General features: G+C 39.9%; 1 protein-coding gene and 1 long non-coding RNA gene across 8 annotated transcripts in view; both read left to right on the forward strand.

The window, feature by feature from the left end:
- LOC130117222 (RNA-binding protein Musashi homolog 2) overlaps positions 1-18314 on the forward strand; it is a 400440-nt gene that overhangs the window by 68910 nt on the left and 313216 nt on the right. The gene's annotated exons all lie outside the window — the stretch shown is intronic.
- LOC130117252 (uncharacterized) lies at positions 10064-15914 on the forward strand. Its single transcript, XR_008810632.1, has 5 exons — positions 10064-10241; positions 11018-11161; positions 11330-11433; positions 15541-15591; positions 15789-15914. It is a non-coding gene; the product is annotated as an uncharacterized LOC130117252 (long non-coding RNA).

Here is an 18314-nt window from a genome sequence, read left to right on the forward strand (position 1 = left end):
TCTGAGTTCAGTAGGCAGAGACTTCCATAGTGTGGGGACTCTTAACAGCAAAAACCCGATCACCCTTTGTGACAAACCGTGACCTGGGAATAGCCAGCAGGGCTCCATCTATGGATCTTAATGGTCGAGAGGGTGCATGCCAGGTCAATAAATCAGAGATGTATTTAGGAGCAAGACCGTTAAATGCCTTAAAAGTGAGCAATCAAATTAAAAAAAAAATCTAAATCTAACAGGGAGCCAGTGTAGGGAGGCAAGCATGGGGGTGATGTGATCATGCCTCTTTGTCCCAGTAATGAGGGGAGCAGTGATGTTTTGTACCAACTGGAGATGGTGGAGGGATTGCTGGCTGATATAATAGATAAAAGAGTGTACAACTTTTTGTAGATCAGCAATTGATAAAAATTACCTAATTTTAGAGATTACATTGAGCTGGAAGAAACATGACTGAACACAATTTTTTGATTTGATTATCAAAATAGAGGTTAGCATCGAATATTACCCCTAGATTCCTTGCAGCCTGCTTAATACTATTTGACAGACCACGAAGATTAGTGCCAAAAGGGCTGATAGAATTTAGGGGCCGAACAGAATGACCTCAGACTTATCATCTTTAAATTTTGGGAAAATTTTGAGACTTCCAGGATTTAATATCAGAGAGGTAAGATGTGAGATTTGCTAGGCTGCTAGGCTCTGTGGGTTCTGTAGGTTTTAGTGGCATGTATAACTGAGTGTCATCAGCATAAAAATGGACGGTGAGCAGTTGATGCGCCTAAGTAATTAGTTTTCAATAAAAGGCGAGTGGGCAGGTAGGGAGGCTCGGGCAATCTGTCAGGCGGAGCAACAAGTTATATATCTCAACTAAACTCAACTCATTAGTAAACTAACTGAACTAATTTGAAAGCAGTTATGTTATTTATTTATTAATAGACAATTTCTTTCAATATTTCTAGAAGATGTATTTCAGTATGTTGCGATAGCCTATAAAGAAAATACAGTTGTACCAGCAGGGATACAGTAGTGCACAGAAGCCGTTTCCATGGTTACCACATATAGCGTGTCTGGCATTTACTTGTGGAACACTTGTCTGCCTGTCTATTCATATGAGGAGTGCATTGAGACCCCGTGGATCCAAGCAAGTATGAAGGTGGAGTGTCACTTACCATCTGAAAAGACCATAATATGACGCCGCTGCTGTGTGAATGAGTATGTACTTCCGCTTAAGCAGAGGACATTGGTTGAGTAGGCGGTCCTTCAGTGTGGCCTAGGACACATTTGCGTACACACTGCTAAAAGAATGTGGCCATATATGGCCCAGACCCCCTTCGAATATGGTCTGAGCAATCGGATCTCAATGCGTCCTCACTGCATCTTTGGGGCATTCACACCTGTACTTAGAGCTGTCCACTTGTGATCGGATCACCCAAGATGCATGTTAATGCCAGGTGTAAACAGGACCTAAAAACCAAGCCAAACCATAACGTTTGATGTAAATGGTAATCATTGTGCTTGATCTGGTGTCAGTAGCACAGCTTTACACTGACCTTATTTCAAACAAGGCTAATCACATACTCAATGACTGCTAACCCTGCCCACCTGAAATTGTAAAGGGCAAAATCTTGCAGTGCAAAATCACAGCAACAAAATATTGGAAATCATTTGTTACTTCAGCAGTCTGGTTAATTAACAGTGATACACAATTGTTTATCAGCTTTCTTGATGTTTAGACTTGTTTAGTATCCTACCGCAACACTTGAGATAGGTCTCAGGACTTGGTTTAATTTTTCCAATATCTTAAATACCTCGTAACTTTAAGTCAAGTCAAGTCAATTTTATTTGTGTAGCCCAATATCACAAATTACACATTTTCCTCAAGGGGCTTTACAGCAACACAACATCCTGTCCTTAGACCCTCGCATCGGATAAGAAACAATTCTTTATTGTGTTTAATACAAACCCTCACAAAAAGGGAGCTTTATTTGTGCATGTAATGAGTACTGAAGTTGTTAATTTAGGTGTTTTTTGACACTAATGACAGAATTTTCCGAAAAATGATGTTTGCCTTGTATGTGTGGAGAGACGGGATCAGTGCCTTTTAAGTGAGGAAGAAAACCCCTCTTTATCCTGATTTCTTTTACTGTGATCCTTTGGTCCTAAAAAACGTTCAATTTTATCTCAAAATAGCCAAAATGATTCTCAGGAGGAGGAAAAGATTTAACTGCTGGATTATCTTTGAGTGCTTCCCCTGACTTATTTTTCCTAACATATTCCATTATAAAGCAACTATCTAAAGTCTTACCTTTCAGTTTCTCCCCCTGCTGTACTCCTTGTTAGTGAGGGTTTGTACCCTTTCCGCTGGTCAGGCAACCCTGTTCTGCTGTCAACATGTTTTTTAAGTAAATAAAAATGGAGACATTTCTGTTGCCAATACAATGACGCACTTGTTGTATTTGGCATGTGATAGGCAGGCATTTAGAGAAGTATTCTCTTGTTTATGGAATAAGGCAGTAAGTGTAGCTACTGTAGCTGATGATATTTTTCTGTACAAATTATATTGCTGTCGGCAGTCGTGGCCTTTCCATACAGTTAAAATAATAGGTTGTTTTTTCCTCATTACAAAATTGTAGAAATTAGGGTGATTCTTCCAAATATTCATATTTGAACCTCTCAATCTTGACTTTGAGCCAGGTCAGTCATTGGTGTTGCTGTTTTGGGGATTCTGAAAAACCACTATCTTTAAAAAATAAAAGTGGTAAATGTTGTTGTCTTAAATTTTGGGTTGTTGTCGAGTTATCAATAATTCACTAACATGAATGAAACTCGTCAATGAGCCATGCATTTATTGTACCCACAGATGGCCCAAAATTAGAGGGTGGAACCATGTCAAGATTACTCAGAATTTCAGTTTTCTATTGTGAAAGGACGGCAATGTGAAATGATAAGACTTTGATTATATTTTGTTTGTAAAACACATTTTTATTTTTCCCATTCATTTTCTGGAGACTTTTTAATTATTCAGTCATTGCCATTGATCAAATCTATTTAGTTGAGTCAGAGATGAGTAATATCGAATAAATAATAATATGAATAGATAAATAAATAAATAATATTTTTGTTGACTTTATTTCTCTCCACCGGCACAGTCCAAAGCTATGTTGGTTTTTATTTGAATAAGATGTACAGTCCTAGCTTCTTTTTTTTTAAACAGCTGTGTGATTGATATTCCAATAAATCAACATTGTCACTCTTGTCTGGCACACCCCATTTTGGTATTAGGTTAGAGATACCACTTCCAAATCGTATGGGGCTGATTGGTTGACTTTAGTGGTTTACTAAATGCTGTGTGATAGTTTTTCATTTAATTCCAATAAACAATATGTTTTTTTTCCCTCCCACAGTGGACATAGTTTTTAGTTTAGTACTTGCTCTGCACTTTTTGTATTGATACAATAGTGGCTTAGGCCAAGATAATGATTTGCAGTGTGAGAATACTTAATGGTTTTATGAAGACCCAAAAGGGTTTTGGCATTTACACTAGAAGTGGGACTTGATATGAGCAATTAAATGAAGTGGTAAACTGAAAGGCTGTGTAACCTGCTTTGTTCAGCACACTGTGAGATGTTCTAGATGGACCTTGGCACTGAAAAAAAGTAGTGGAAATATTTGGCAAGTAAATAGTCAACTTGCCATAAAAACCAGTGTCTTCTAATCCAGAGGGACACATAAGCAGTGTTGTCATATTGTATTCAGCCCCTAATGTTTACCATTGATTTAAACCACATTTTTAATGTTTTCAGTGGAAATGATACTCTAGTCAAATTATCAGAAATGGAAATTCTTTAAAACTCCACTTGTGCTGCAGTGTTTCACCCCCGACTGCATTCACATATTTTACTATCCAAATCGAATTGATTGACTCAATGAGGTCTTTATACAAAGGCAGACACTACTGTATTACAACTAAATATGAGTTAAATGTCTATTTTGGGATATCGAAAATAATCATAGTATATGATGTGTAGCCAGGCATAATTTCTACTGTCAGACATAAATTGATTTTTTTTTGGGACCCCCCCCCCCCTTTCTTCTCAATTGTACTCGGCCAATCAACCTATTTTCTGAGCCATCCCGGTCGCTGCTGCACCCCCTCTGCCAATCTGGGAGGGCTGCAGACTACCACATGTCTCCTCCGATACATGTGGAGTCGCCAGCTGCTGCTTATCACCTGACAGTGAGGGGTTTCACCAGGGGGACGTAGTGCATGGGAGGATCACGCTATTCCCCCCAGTTCCCCCTCCCCCCCGAACAAGCGCCCCGACCGACCAGAGGAGGCGCTAGTTCAGCAACCAGGACACATACCCACATCCGGTTTCCCACCTGCAGACATGACCAATTGTGTCTGTAGGGATAATCAACCAAGCTGGAGGTAACACGGGGATTGAAACCAGCGATCCCCATGTTGATAGGCATAGAAGTGCATTGATCTTATCCTAGTCTGCACTTATACATGCAGGGATCTCAGTGTTATTTTACCGATAGGAGTTAATGAGCGCAGGTGGATAGTGCTCACTGCTCCTCTGTTCACCTGTCTGTTTTTCAGGTGGCATACCACTTTGTCTGCTCTTAGGGCCTTTTCACACCTGAAAGTCCAAACCAAGGTCCGAACCAAGGTTCATGTTTTTGTTAAATTGTACACATTTGATCCGGTTATTTTTGGTTTCACATTGCGATTATGTAAGTGCACTAAAGAACTTCACATGACATACTTACATCCTGTCTCCCTATACTTGACATTGATTGGTTTGTAGATGGGTGTGTGTCTGACGTCGGCGTGATGTCGGTTAGGCGGATAGCCTTCTATCATCGTTTGAATTAATGGAGAAAAATGAACAGATTAATTTTGCTGCCACTATGATAATATTATTATTGTGAAAGTGTTGGCATTTTTATGAGCTTTTTGCACTTAACTTTTTATTATGTTGTTGGACCATATTTCACTTATAAATTTGCTGGTGTCCTCCTCTCCCCACGCGCTACTGCGGCCCATTCATGCTTTTTCCGGTTCAGATGATAGACTGCTTGAACTTCCTGTAATTGGTCCGAAAGTCTGAACTATCCAAAAAATGTTTTCACGCTAGAAACAACCTGGACTATGGTTCAGTTTGATCCGGACTGAAGCCACTTCTTTTTGTCGGACCAAGTTTTGGCTGTTTGGTCCGGCCTGAGACCACCTCTTTTTGTCAGACCAAGGTTCAGCTGTTTGGTCCAGACCGTGGTCAAGGGGAGGTTTCACATCTGTGTTTTCGGTTCAGATCAAACTGAAAAGTCCGAAAGTCCGGCCGAAATGAGGTAGATGTGATAGCGTCCTTATTAACTGCTGCGGAGTTGTTTCCCTTTAGATCAAAGTCACAATACTGTAGATTAAAATGCAACTATAGGTGTGTGTGTGTGTGTGTGTGTGTGTGTGTGTGTGTGTGTGTGTGTGTGTGTGTGTGTGTGTGTGTGTGTGTTACGAGCTAGGGGGTGTTGAAGGAGGTTGAAGAGGCAGCTGTTTCTTGTATTGATTCTGCAGCAAAAGTCATCTGTGAGTGGAGATGGGGTTTGTGGTAGAGGAAGGAATCTCAAGGCTCTTTCTCACGGCCTGTTCAGTCAGAGAAGCCATTTCAAACCGGGCTCTCTGTTACAGCCTCTCCCTCGATCATAAGCTAGCAGCAAGATTTAAGGTGGCCCACATTCATCAGCTTTGATTTGTCAAGCCCCTAAGGTACAGCTGTACCTCTTGACAGGACAATGAGGTGATATCCCAGCTTCCGAGAGAGAGAGAGAGAGAGAGAGAGAGAGAGAGAGAGAGAGAGAGAGAGAGAGACAGACAGACAGACAGAGACAGACAGACAGAGAGAGAGAGAGAGAGAGAGAGAGAGCGCTTGTCCGATCAGACTGAATGATTTAAGACGAGGCTGAGAACGGGTTTTGTGGCCCATACACTTAATCATTGCTTAGGACTATCTTTTTTTGAGACTGAAAACATCAATTCACCAGTAATAATTTCTTGCCATAACACTTGGAAATAAGTCAAGCCTACGTCCCTGTGAAATATATCGGGCAGATTTTAGTAATTTGGTTTGATACCGCAACCCAGATCCTAGGCTGTATGTCAACCTTCTTTCATGGACAGGTCTGTACCTGCCATCACAGCCTGATCTTTCCTGTGCTATAGTCCCTTTCCATTTCATTAGTTCTGATTCATTTACATGACAGATGCCCTCATGCATGCTGCAGAGAGCCTTGGGGGTGTACTGCAGCTGAGCACCACCTGCGGTGTGAATTTGTTATTTGAGCCCTTGGTCTAGAGTTCCCCCCTCTACCCAACTCGCAAACATTCATTGCTGACTCTCACTAGTACTCATACTTGTGCTAACACAGACTTGGCTCTTTTTCTCCAAAGTCGCCGTTTTGCCATGAATTACAAGGGCCTGTATTTTTGTCTATGTGTGTGTGTGTATATATGTTTATATATATATATATATATATATATATATATATATATAAGTGTGTGTGTGTGTGTGTGTGTGTTCAAGCGTGCATGAGCGTGTGTGTTTGAGCGTACTGCCAGGCATAGAAACTGGATCTGTGTCATTTAGCAGGCCAACAACACAGTCCAACCAGCCAGTAAATGTCTTGGCTTCAACTTGAAGCTCCTCACAACTGATTGGGGTCAAAAAAAAAAACAGCAATGCAATCAACTCGAATCATCTAACTAGGCACAATTTTCTTCCTCGATGGTTGGTGGCTTGTAAATAAGCTTGTTGCAGACTTCTTGTATCACAAACTTGCAATCTATCTGCATAATAATTTCAATAGTTGTTGATTGCACTGAACTTGAAAATTTACATTGCATAGCAGACGGCTGTGCTCTAAGAGCTGGAATCAGTGGTAGGCAGATTTACTTTGAAAATGTAATCTTGGCTGATTGCATATCTATAAAAAGAAGTTAATTTACTTTTGGTGTCTTTTTTAAGTAAGACTCAATGTAATTATTTTGTCGTGATAGGTTGATGTATTTCCCAAATGCAAAAATTTTACTGTTTTTGTTTGATGATGATTAAGGATGTATATTGATTCTGACATTGACAATTGCCTGAGACATTGAGGGCACTGTTGTCACAAAAAAAAGCGAAGAAAAACAGAGCTGCATTATCAGTTATGCCTTCACATCTGTGCAGTTTAGATAAGATGAGAGAAGATAAGGTAAAGGGTAGCACCATCAGGGCAGAGAGCACTGAGCGGTAGGGTAGCGTTAGGTGTAACAGAACGCTTAAAGTGCTCCTTGCCTCACATTCGACGGATGAGCCAGAGGCTGAAGTTGCTCCATAGCTGCACCAGCATGGTTTTGAAGCAGTAGGTGGCATTATTTAAGATGAAGTTCCTCATCCTCACTTCTACCACACTCTTCAGGGAGTCCAAGCTCAGCCATTTCAGTGACACAGCAAGCCATTTTTGCCAGCTTTTTGAGCCTCCTTGCATCCCTTGCCATGGTGATGCTTCCATAACACCACTATAAAGAGCAGTGACCTGGCAAAATGAGTATGTGTGGAATAGACTGCTACTTAACTTTGAAAGACTTTGCAGATGGGGAAATTTGCTCTGCCCTGTATTATAGTGTCTACACATCATCTGACCCATCTGGTCTGGTTGTTGATGCTTGTAGGATTTGGTTGCGTAGTGGACGGTTATCTCGGTCTGTTTGTAAACCAGAGATCTTATTGGCCCAGTCACTACCCTAGAAAGCTTCAACAACATGAGGTGTTGAGGACTTGAGGTACTTTCACATCTGGTTAAAATCCCCAAATAGTGACAAGTTGACATCTCTTTGGATTGTTCTGTTCACTTGGAAGATAATTTGGTGTGGTAGTCACAATTGATTCAATTGTTCTGCCCTTTAAAGTTGTTATATTGATACTATAATTCCCTGAAAATATTGTGCAATCAGATTTCACACTTTAAAGCTAAAAATTGAGAACATAACAATTTCTTGGTTTTAATAATAGCAGTAATGATAATAATAATAATAATAATACTATTAATAATAATAATAATAATTTATTAATTAATATTTAGATAATAATTACTTTGATAATGATACCAATGCAGTCGGTGTGCATGGAGGTGGTATGTCTGGGTGATAAAGCTGAACATTTTATCAAGATGCATTTTTTTAAATAAGATGATACAATTTTCGTTATATTTGCTGTAGTATTTATTTAAGTACCACATACCTGTATGTATAATGTGTTCATTTTGTTCCTGAATTAAAGAAGAATAGTCAAATGCCCTTAAATAACTTTTTTCTAAATGCTAGATTATGCTATTTCCCATATCTGCACATATCTGAATCAATTTTATAATCAATTTATGGCAGTCATCTTCAAATAATAACAATTAAGGTACACACAATATTGTTTTTTTTTTTTTTTTTTTCCTTTTTTTTTAGAATATCTTTATTATATTTTCGTGTGCAGCACAAAAGACAACACCTCAGACACGACATGACAAAATGAGTAAGTAAATAAAAAATAATGGGCATTACCTCCATCCCCAACCCTCACCACCCCCTACAACAGAGAAAGGCCACAAAATATTGTTTAAACCCAAATTTTGCCGCATCTTCTTTCAGTACACACAATACCTGGAACAAAATAATTCATAAAAGCAATAATGAAAAAAAAGCTACAATATCAGCAGATGTTAGATAGTTTTTCAGTTCTCTTTACAAAATAGCAAAAACAAATGACTACTGGATATGAAGTGCTGTTGCGATTCAGAATATAAACATATCCATCACTTGGACTGTAAAGACAATATAAGACAAAAAAACCCCTCCTCAAACAATAACTGTTGAAGTAATGAACGAGATGGAAAAATATGGAAGTTTTTATTGGACTTTAATGGTTGTATCCCACAGAGGACAATGCACAAATGTGTACCATGATCCACAAATATCTCACTATCTACAAACGTATTTTTTATTTGTGTTGTGTAAAATTATATCCACAAAAATAGGGATTTGCAAATATGCACAACTTACTCTGTAAATACATATTTTAATTTCACATAAAATGTTGTAGGTTTTACAAATGTAAACAGTTTCACCAAAACATATATACAATGTGATATTTGCGGATCCATTTGTACTTGTGAAATGGGTTTTGCACATTTGTGAATCACTTCCTGTCAGTTTGTGGGCCACCTGACATTTGTAACTTCCGTCCTATTTGGTGACGGATTTTTGTCAAAGTCGTAATGCAGCGGATCCGTAGAAAATCCACAACTGTGAGGTGCAGTTACTAGCTACACTAGCTGATGCAGGCTGCATGCACGCACGCACGCGTGCACACACACACAAACGCGCGCACACACACGCACACACACACACACACACACACACACACACACACACACACACACACACAAACAAACTCACAAACACAGGAGGAACTTGGTATTTCACCCGGACGGGCGTGGTTTTGCAGGACGCTTTTGCAGTGCACGCTTCGACGAGCCGTGACAGTCTCAGCCCGTGCTTTGAGTGCACGTTCATGAGATTTCCACGATGGAGGGTGAGTTACGTTAGTTTTGTACAAATAATGTAGGTTGCTACTTTTAATTTGCACTATCCAGTCATGCTAACGTTAGACTGTCATAACATGTGCCCCATATCATGTGCCAGGAAAATATTGGATGACATTTACTGGCTAGCTAACGTCAGCTAACTGTTAACAAGCTAACTTGCGTTAACAGGTTTCTTTTGTAAACAAGCCCACGTGCAGAGTGCTTGGTAACGTTTGCCTCATGGAGCTACTATGTAGAATGAAGTCATCATAGTCTATTATTAATGTTAAATTGGTTAATCCTAATGTTAAATTATATAACCCTAGCGTTACCAGTTTGCCAACAAATTTAAAGTGAATTGTACCTTATGATTAGCTGTTCAATTTACCAGTGGCAAATGAGTGTATGAGAGTTATGTGTCGGTGATTGAGAGTGAGCATGAAAGTAAAATCACAGTTTGATTGGACAGTAACGTTTATCTTTGGGTTAACGTTTTGTAGATATATCCTGGGTGCCTTCATCTTTTTAATGACTGAAGAGGAGTGGTGGCTATATTTCTAGAATTGTGAACTCGGACAAAGAACTGGGAATCCTGCTGGAAAACCACAAGAGAGCCACACTCCTTTCAACAAGTGGTATGTATGATATACAATACAATACAAACAACTTTATTAATCCCAAGAGGGACAATTTGTTTAGAGGAAATTGTACACAAAACACAGTAATATCATACCAACAAACAAATAACACAAACAACAAATAATAACACTCCAGGGAGCTAAATGTGTAATAAGATCTATAAGTAATTAATAATATTGATAGGTTAGTTAAACTTGATAAACACAATGAAAATGATCAGAAAAAATACTAGTAGTGAAATGCAGAGGGAATGAGCGATTTAGAATAACGGTTAGTTTTACAAGCAGGTAAAACATAATGACGCCCTGATGGCAACAGAGAAAATTCACTTGCAAGAATATGTTCCATAAGAAGCCAAAATACTTGCTGCTTTCTGGAGAATTTGTTGGTTGCAAAAAGAATTCAGATCACTTTGTTTCACTCCAGTGATCTTAGAACAGATTTTAACACTGCTGTTCAGGCTGTTTCTGTCTTTTACTGTGAGGCTGTGAAACCAGCAGATAAAAGAAAAACTCAGGAGCCTCTCAATAAAAGATTGATAAAAGCGACAGAGGATAACTGGGCTGACAGAAAGGGAATTTAGTTTGCAGAGAAGGTGAATTCTCCATTACCCCCACTTCACAATAGCCTCAATGTTCGCACCAAATTTCAGGTGATCATCAGTAATAGTACCCACATATTTGCATGATGCGAGAAATGACATTTTCTGGAATTTTTTTCTTTCATTTTGTTTTGGTTAATGTGTATTAATGGCCCTTACTTATGATCCTAGGTTTGACAACTTGAAAGACTAGCAAACTGAGACAGCTTTGGCAAGTGGAGGACTACTATGAAGATACTCCCATTTGTTTTACAAAGAGAGTCTTCTGACCTGTAGAGAGTCGTCTGACCTTGTAGAAGACCTTCTACAGCTAAGGTACATTGGCAAAGAATATAATAAATATAGAAAGGCTATTGAATAATGACTTTTTGGATTTAAATACTTTGATATCTGATCAGAGTCTCAAATCTACAGATTTATGATTAGGTTTTAAATATGTTGCAAGTTTGTGCAGCTGCGCCAATCATCGATTATCTTACCTAGCAGGAGCATTCTCTGGAGCATGTACATACCAAAAAGAGGTTCCATGGCCAGAAAGGGAAGACATTAGACTGTCCAGTGAAACAGTTTATTCCACATGTGAAGAGGTGAGTTTTTAGTTTTATTTTTACAGCCTGATTCTGTATGGGATTTCCGCAAGACTGAAAAGATGAGGCCCTAGTTGTGTATGACAGGCTTATCGTTCTACTTCGAGAAAATGGCCTCATGCTCAAGGTCGCAGATCTCATTACAACTTTGGGGGGGACCACAAACATGGGATTTTCTCAAGAGTATTTTCTGCAGGGCACATCAATAATATCACTAATGTAATAATTATCTGCTGTAAAATATATTGCTACTAATAGTAGCTTAAATATATGTATATTAATGAATAATGTTTAGGCCATACATATTTACCTATTTTACAGAGCCACACATCCACAAATGCAGCACCATTCATTTTACAACTTTTTTACTCAAATGACAGGGCCTCTCATACAAGTGTCTTACTACAACTGTGAAACCTTACCTGAGAGTCATCGTCTCTGTCTCTCCGTGTGTTGCTGCTGCAGCCCTCCACAGATTGTTTACTGTTGTTTTCTAATGGCACAGTTATTGAATATTTGTATTAGCCCTTTATTCATTTCTTATGAGGACTTTTATCAACTAGTATTTTTAATATTACAGGGGTCTTCCTACTTACACAGTGACATTTTTAGCCTATAAAAAATGTCCTGATGTCCAACTTTTTTCTTATCTCTGCCATTTTGGTAAACCCTGATCTGGCGCGTACACACACAGACACACACAGATACAGACACACACACACACGCACACACGTGCACATTCACACATATTCACACATACATGCATACATACATACATACATACATACATACATACATACATACATACATACTTACACACAAACAAACAAACAGGACACAGGTTAATTAAAGAAGGAATTAATATACTTTAACCTAACTCAAATATAACGCTAATATATGTCATAATGGGTAGTGGGTGTTAATGTGGTTTACTGGAGGCTATAACGTTAGCATAATTTCACACACATACACACACACAAACACGACGCAGGTTAATTATGGAAGGAAGTAATAATATAACTTTATTATAACGCTAATATATGCCATAATGAACAATGGGTGTTAATGTGGGCTACTGGAGGCTATAACGTTAGCATAAGTTCACAGTAGCTAGCTAATGTGAGCTGGCACATATGTAAATAGAAGTAAACATTCATGTTAGCAAGATGATCATTACCATGTAAGATGTATGTAGCTCCTCCACATCCACTTTAAAAACTCACCATCAGAAACCGGAATGAGTTGCTGAATTTTTAAATTAATATAACTACTATGTAAATGCCTGGCTGGAACCTGGCTGACTTGCTGTGGCAACTCCTAACGGGAGCAGCCGAAAATAATAGTAGTAGATAACTATAACTACAATATAAAAGCCTGTCTCAAATAATGGCCTGTCTCTAATAAAGGCCGAGTGCGCTATGCTGCTCAAACAAATACATGCACTGGCTGTTATTGGAAGTTTTACAGGTATGATCAGTGTAACAAGCTAGCTTAAATATGGATCTGGCTGGGTATAAGTTAATTCACTTGAGGCGGTAAACAGTCTGGTTATGTTTTTAAACCTTTTATTCTGTTGATGGGTAGACTTTATCATAGGTTGAACAAAATTACTTACAAGGCATCTGTCACAGGACTAGCCTAGTTTCCTTGCAGTCACCAGTCACACCAGCCACTGGACTCACTGAAAATGCAACTCTGACGTGCTACAGGGAGGCTACAGAAATAGACTCTGGGAGACGTAGTCCAATAGCAAGTAAAGGTATCTGGAAGTAAACCGTTAACTTCATTTGCCAAAGTTTAGTATATACAGTGCATCCGGAAAGTATTCACATCCCTTCACTTTCCCCACATTTTGTTATGTTACAGCCTTATTCCAAAATGGATTAAATTCCTTTTTTTTCTCATCAATCTACACACAATACCCCAAAATGACAAAGTGAAAAAGGTTTTGTAGAAATTTTTGCAAATTTATTAAAAATAAAAAACTGAAATATTGCATGTACATAAGTATTCACACCCTTTGCTGTGACACTCAAAATTGAGCTCAGGTTCATCCTGTTTCCACTGATCATTCTTGAGATGTTTCTACATCTAGATTGGAGTCCACCTGTAGTAAAGTCAATTGATTGGACATGATTTGGAAAGGCACACACCTGTCTATCTATAAGGTCCCACTGTTGACAGTGCATGTCAGAGCAGAAACCAAGCCATGAAGTCAAAGGAATTGTCTGTGGACCTCCGAGACAGGATTGTACCGAGGCATAGATCTGGGGAAGGGTACAAAAAAATTTCTACAGCTTTGAAGGTCCCAAAGAGCACAGTGGTCTCCATCATTCGTAAATGGAAGAAGTTTGGATCCACCAGGACTCTTCCTAGAGCTGGCCGCCCAGCCAAACTGAGCAATCGGGGGAGAAGGGCCTTGGTCCGATGGTCACTCTGACAGAGCTCCAGCGTTCCTCTGTGGAGATGGGAGAACCTTCCAGAAGGACAACCATCTCTGCAGCACTCCACCAATCAGGCCTATATGGTAGAGTGGCCAGACGGAAGCCTCTGTTCAGTAAAAGGCACATGACAGCCCGCTTGGAGTTTGCCAGAAAGCACCTAAAGGACTCTCGGACCATGAGAAAGAAGATTCTCTAGTCTGATGAAACCAGGATTGAACTCTTTGGCCTGAATGCCAAACGTCACGTCTGGAGGAAACCAGACACCTCTCATCAGCTTGCTAATACCATCCCTACAGTGAAGCATGGTGGTGGCATCATCATGCTGTGGGGACATTTTTCAGCGGCAGGAACTGGGAGACTAGTCAGGATCAAGGGAAAGATGAATGGAGCAAAGTACAGAGAGATCCTTGATGAAAACCTGCTCCAGAGCGCTCAGGACCTCAGACTGGGGTGAAGGTGTACCTTTCAACATGACAACGACCCTAAGCACACAGCCAAGACAACGAAGGAGTGGCTTCGGGACAAGTCTGTGAATGTCCTTGAGTGGCCCAGCCAGAGCCCAGACTTGAACCCCATTGAACATCTCTGAACATAGCTGTGCAGCGACACTCCCCATCTAACCTTACAGAGCTCGAGAGGATCTGCAGAGAAGAATGGGAAAAATACCCCAAATATAGGTGTGCCAAGCTTGTAGCTTCATACCCAAGAACACTTGAGGCTGTAATCGCTGCCAAGGGTGCCTCAACCAAGTACTGAGTAAAGGGTGTGAATACTTATGTACATGTAATATTTCAGTTTTTTATTTTTATTAAATTTGCAAAAATTTCTACAAAACCTTTTTCACTTTGTCATTATGGGGTATTGTGTGTAGATTGATGAGAAAAAAAAGGAATGTAATCCATTTTGGAATAAGGCTGTAACATAAGAAAATGAGGGGAAAGTGAAGGGGTGTGAATACTTTCCGGATGCACTGTATACAATGGTTCAGACCACTGAGCAGGATACATAGGGGGGATATAAACAAAACCTTCAAAAAGTGTTGTGTTTGTGTGAATTATTTCAAAAGTGAAGTCAGCTTCTATTGAATACATATTTCCAATTACATAATTTATTTAGAAATAATTTATGGAGGCGTCCGGGTAGCGTAGCGGTCTATTCCGTTGCCTACCAACACAGGATCGCAGGGTCGAATCCCCGTGTTACCTGCGGCTTGGTTGGGTGTCCCTACAGACACAATTGGCTGTGTCTGCGGGTGGGAAGTCGGATTTGGGTATTTGTCCTGGTTGCTGCACTAGCACGTCCTCTGGTCGGTCAGGGCAACCCCGGATCCGTAGAGAGGGGGGGGAGCAGCGACCAGGACATCTCAAAAAGAGCCGGGTAATTGGCCAGATACAACTGGGGAGAAAAAGGGGGGGAAATTGAAAAAAAAATTATGGGGAGGGGGCAACTTCATGTTTTTCAGATGTTTGAAGGGACCCCCCCTCAGGATCTGCACCCAAGTTTTTGCTAAATAAACAACATGAAATAGTTGTGTTCAGAAATGAACATGATTAACATATTGTGTTAATTTCAATGAGGCTCTACATGGTGGGCAAAACCAGGGAACAAAATATATAGCATAGAATTGTGTTGTGACACAGATGGTTCCTCTCTTGTCTTGCAGCCCAAGAATGTGAATCTGATCCTCTCCAAACTGTGCTGAAATCTTTGTCAGGTAGAGCATACATCTGTCAACACACTGATAATGTCTCTAGTGGATTGTTGTGTTGCTAAAATATTGTGCCAAGAAAAAGACAGAATGCCTATAAGAATGTGAATTCACCTTTATGTATGCAGACATTCCACCTGCCTTTTTGCCTTCACATTTTTTTATTCAATTAATGGATTGTATTTTTGTTTTGTCTCTCATAGATGGGTGAAATGCTGCAGCAGCATGAGAAAGAGACATGGACATGCTTACACGCACACAAAAAGTTAAATCTTCATGCAGGCAGGGTATGAAAAATAGGAGGTCTTGGGGGGGGGTATCAAACAAGCTACATTGATTAATACAAGCATTCAATATGATATAGGACATTTGTGCAGATGTATGGAATATGTGATGGTTATTTGTGCAGATTTATGTCATATACGAACATATAGATGATAATCTATTAAAGTGTTCTTATAATTTGTATATTTGGTCTTGCATCTGTGTACATGGACATAATTCTTGTGTGTACTTTGTCAAAACATGTCATTAAAAGTAACCGAGGACCCTATCTTACATGAAGATGCTCAGCTTACAAACACTAATATATATCCAAGTTATGAGACCCAAAAAGTTGCAATGTGCACTGCCTGTAGTGATTGCACCAACTGAAATGTAGTTTGGTGAGGAGTTCCCAAACTTTTTCCATGCTAAGGACCCTCAAATAGATAGAACAGAAACCCTTTGGTGTGGAACCCTATGCTATGGCCACCTGAGAAGAGGTATCTTGGGCAGCACAGTGGCACAGTGGTTAGCGCTGTTGCCTCACAGCAAAAACATCCTTGGTTTGAACCCCGGGATTGTCCATCCTTGGGGTCCATCCCAGTCGTCCTCTGTGGAGTTTGCATGTTCTCCTCGTGTCTTAGGTGGGTTTTTTCTGGGTGCTCCGGTTTCCCCCACCATAAAAAAAAGACATGCATGTGAGGGTTTATACTCCTGTCTGTGCCCTTGACCGAGGCATGGCAAGAAGAACTGGAGTTGGTCCCCGGGTGCTGCATGGCGGCTGGCCACTGCTCTTACCTTCACAGCTAGGAAGGGTTAAATGCAGAGCGTAATTTCCCCACGGGATCAATAAAGTATCTCCAAAAAAAAAAACCCCATCCCTGGCAGTAGAAGTAGGTAAGTGAGGAAGGTAGTTTATTTGATGTGTGACTTGGGAGATGATGAAAATAAATTGCACTTAGTTATATGACAACCTGGGTGCACTTTTGTAAGAATGCAGAACAAAAATCCTGAATTAGTTTGGTTTGATGAAATTGAGAAGTTGGACTGAATGGCAAAGTATGGGCTAGTTTTATTTCTAAAGCTTGGAAAATTAGGCAAACTAGACTGTATAATACAGGCATACAGTTGACATCAGTTTATTTGACGCATGTCAAATACGAAGGCATATGGAATATACCATTCATGTTTTCCATTAATTTTTATATTTAGTCTCACACCTATGTTCATGGAAATTGATAGTCTGTCTTTTGATTTTTGTTGTTGGGACATAATTTAGTCCATCTAAATGTCAGTATACAGTGCTGCTTGAAAGTTTGTGAACCCTCCAGACATGGTCACTGTTTTTGTAAAAAACATTAAAATAAGCTTATTACACACACATCCAAATCCCAATTTGTAAAGCACACCTTCCAAATAATGGACACGCACACAAAAAGAGATATATTTTCATTATTTAATTCAACAAAGGTGGTTTATTTCACAAAAACTGAAAATTTAACATGTGCAAAAGTATGTGAACCCTTGTATTAGTAGCTTGTGGCTCCTCCTTTTGCAGCCATTACTTCAACCAAACGTCTTCTGTAACCACTAACCAGTCTCTTGCATCTGCTTATGGGGCTGTTTGCCCACTCCTCCTTGCAGAACTCAGCCAGTTGAGAGAGGTTGGAGGGACATCTGGTATGTACCAACTTCTTCAGGTCTCGCCACAACATTTCAATTGGATTAAGATCCGGACTTTGACTGGGCCAATCCAGAGTACGAATCCTCTTTCTCTGAAGCCATTCCTTTGTAGTTTTGCTGGAATGCTTTGGGTAATTGTCTTGTTGCATAATCCATTTTCGTCCCAGCTTAAACTCCCTGACTGATGGCAGGAGATTCTGGTCAAGAATTTGTTGATATGCTGGAAAATTCATGGTTCCTTGGATAATATGGAGTCGTCCAGGTCCAGAAGCAGAAAAGCAGCCCCAGACCTTCACATTTCCACCACCATGCTTCACTGTTGGGAGGAGGTTCTTTTCTTCATATGCAGTGTTGGCTTTTCTCCAAACATGTTGGTTTTGATTGTGACCAAATAATTCTATTTTGGACTCGTCTGTCCAGAGAATGGACTTCCAGAAGGTCTCTGGTTTGTCCAAGTGCTCTCTGGCAAAGTTGAAATGGGCAGCTTTGTTCTTTTTTGAGAGCAGAGGCTTCCTTCTAGCAACCCTCCCATGAATGTCATGGCTATTCAATTTTCGTCTGACTGTAGACACATGCACATTTGTCGCAGATGCTACCAGAGAGGTCTGCAACTCTCTAGAGGTGATGTGTGGGTTGGCCTTTACCTGATTTATTATTTTTCTGGTGCTTCTGGGTGATAGTTTTGATGGGCGTCCACTTCTAGGCAGAGTTGCTGTCATTTTGAAGGCCCTCCATTTGTAAATTATTTGTCTTACAGTGGATGGATGGAGCTGGAATCTTTT

Source organism: Lampris incognitus, chromosome 8 (assembly GCF_029633865.1).
Source record: "Lampris incognitus isolate fLamInc1 chromosome 8, fLamInc1.hap2, whole genome shotgun sequence".
NCBI lineage: Eukaryota > Metazoa > Chordata > Actinopteri > Lampriformes > Lampridae > Lampris > Lampris incognitus.